The sequence below is a fragment of the Triticum dicoccoides genome, chromosome 7B, assembly GCF_002162155.2.
Source record: "Triticum dicoccoides isolate Atlit2015 ecotype Zavitan chromosome 7B, WEW_v2.0, whole genome shotgun sequence".
Lineage (NCBI taxonomy): Eukaryota > Viridiplantae > Streptophyta > Magnoliopsida > Poales > Poaceae > Triticum > Triticum dicoccoides.
Window position 1 is genome coordinate 285,747,429 of NC_041393.1, and position 3,136 is coordinate 285,750,564.

The window sequence follows — 3,136 nt, forward strand, 5'->3', positions numbered from 1 at the left end:
GACAAGGACGTCCTTTACCTGATGAGCCGGATAAGGTTGTTAGCTCATCCCGGACTGACCATGATCGGGGTCATGGCCACATGCATTATGCGGGGGGTGCAGCCGCTTCAATATAGAGGCCACCCATTGTGGGACTTCAACGGGGAGGACGATGCCACCCGGTGCAGCCATAAGGGGCCGGACTCGGTTGCTGCCCTAATAAAGATCTTGTCCACTTTGTACAAGGGAGAAGAGGATGAATTCCTCCGCGTCAACCCACGGGACAGATTTTCTATGTACAATCCCCCAAGCTGGGTAAGCGGACACTTTCACTCGTCCATCCGTTTCATATTCCCATAGTTAAGTATTCAGTCTAGCAATTTCAACGCAGGAGCTACGCCAGGCTGTAAAGGAGATAAACAACCCTCCTCCACAACCCGAGGACCCGGAACAGTCCTTCGACCCGGACTCCCAAGAGGACCCGGACTTATGTGTGGAGCTGATCGATGGGGTGTTTCATCAATTGAGCAAGGGCAACACCTTAGTGGCCATTACGGCTGATTATCCCGGACTACTTCCAGCCTCACAAGTAACTGAGTCCAAAGTCCCAGTACTTTTAAGATGATCCACTCGTGCTTATTTTTTATCACCGTATACCAATGGTGTTTTTGCAGGGGAAGTCCTTGAGGCGGAGGGCCGAGCCTGCGGTGGCTAGCCAACAAGGGGCATCAAGGCCCAGCAGGCTGAAAAGAAGTGTGGTCCGGATTGAGACGTCGGCGCAATGGTATGGTGTGCCATTTTATTCCCAAGTTTAATTCCCTCAAGGCATACTAACGCTCGTGCTTTTTTCAGGAAAAAGAGCGCTCGCCAGACTATATCCGGAGAGGTTGCCAATCGCGCCTCCACTGGCCAGGCTCCAAGGACGGGTCCGGAAGCGGAGGCGAACACGAGGCGCGCACCGGACGCTCCTCCAACAAAGGATGCGGACGGGCTGTCTGCCACCAATTCTGAGGTGGCGAGTGCCATGAACCACAGGCGTCGCCGGACAATTCTTTGTAACGCTTGTTTCTCCCAAGAGGCATTGGATGCCTTCAATACGGGAGATGCGTACCTCCGTGCCGCTCAAAATGGTCTAGCCAGAGCCATAGAGCAGTATGTAAAAGACATACGGGTGAGAAAATTTAATGGTTATATATGTTAGTAGCCCCCGAGACTTCAAACAGTTAGAACAACTGATTTAAGGATCACTTGTTATGCAGGATCTTATAGAAAAGAATACCCAACTGTCCCAGGAGCTGGAAGAGTGCAAGGCCCAACTTGAGGCCGCACTAGCCGCGATAGGGGAGGCCAAGGAGACCCCCTCTGGTAATATATGCTTCGTAAGATAAGTATGTTGTGAAGCGCGGTATGTGTTCAAATCTGACAATAACATTGCAGATGGCGCCGGAGGGGGTCCGGACAAGCAACAACTATTGCGCCAGTTAAAGGCCGGCGAGAGTGTGCTTACGAGGGTGAGGCAAGAGAAGAATAATCTCCAAGATGCCAAGACCCAGCTGGGCGAGGAACTAAAGGATGTTCGTGCTTAGCTGTCGGACTCCGTGAAGGAGAATCGGCGGCTTCGACGCGGCATTTTCAGTAAGTGCTTGAACGAACTTTGAATTAGAGTTCGGCGAGGAAGTCGATTGATAGAGTTATGTCTGTAGGTATGCTGACAGGTCGGCCTGCAGAGGAAATGCCCGGTTATACGGGTGACCTTCTTCCCAAGCTCTTACAACTACACGAACGAGTTCGAAAGGTAATGCAAGGCGTCGTCCAGGCCTTGTGGCCATCCGTCTCCATGCCCGAAGGCCTTGGACAGCTTGCAGAGAAGCTGAAGGGAGCGTGGTGGCACTTCCGGTTATGGAAGATATCGGCCTGCCGCCAAGGCGCCAGGGAGGCCTGGGCCATGGTAAAGACGTGGTACATGAAGGCTGACCCAAACCACATGGCCGAGGTCGGACCTGTGGGGCCCGATGGGAAGGAGATCCCTGTGAGTTTAGTGTACGGCCAGGTAGAATTGGCCGCCAAATATTCTCAACATGACTGTAAACTAGACAGCCTGTTGGATGGTATTGAAGAGAAATATACCCAGTCAAATTGACTATGTAATTTAAGATGACATGTAAAATGCCTTCTAGCCGGATTGTAGAACGTTTGTCATGGCGAACCTTTTCGCTTCAACCTCAGGACCCGATAGTCCGGAGTGTGTCCAAATACCCTCTTGGTTATGTAAGAACCGGGGCATGCGTGGAGACCAGGCGTAGGGGTCATTAGTGCTTGAACAGACAAGTGCCCAACTAGTTATGTTATATTACATGGTTAGTAAGAAACATCTTCCAGGGAGAATAGTTCCGTTAGGGGTTCCTTTCCCTGGGAGGCATGCCCTAAAGTGCATGCCCGGACTGCGAAAAAAGCAGAAAAGCATCTAGGGGCGGATAAATAAACAAGTGAGAAATCATCTTTAGTTCACCAACCGAATATTCCCTTAAGAACGCTAGCTTTCGGCTTCACCCAGTCTAAGGTACACATCCGGCTGACCCGGCAGTACCAATCGCAGAGTTGCTCCCTTTACCGCCTAGCCGAACAATCGGGAACGTAGGGGTAAGCACAGGAGCCAGGCAACCCAGCTTGGCCAAAACTTAAGTCATATCGATGCATATAATGGTGAATAAAAGTTACATGCGGAAGTTTGACACATGTGTTGGGCATGAGGCCCGTATAAACAAGCTTCTGTTAAAGAATCCCCCAGGTATAATGAGTGCGGATAGCGTGTCAATTGTGTGTGAACAAGGCGCGAACGATCCCTTAAAGGCTGTAAGAGAAAAGGAGGGAGAAGGAGAGAAATATAAGACAGCTAATGTGTAAAAAATAGATAGAGGAAGGAGACGAACACAGAGTCCGGCGCTAGGCGTAGAATCTTCGAAGATGGGCTGTGTTCCATGGGTTCAGCTCGAGTCGGTGATCCGATGCATCTCACAGACGGTACGCTCCACCAGTCAGGACTTGGTCAATAATGAAGGGACCTTCCCATTTGGGCTTGAGTTTGTCCTTTTTCTTGTCCGGCAGGCGTAGAACTAACTCGCCAACATTGTAAGTTTTGGCCTATACCTCTCTGCTT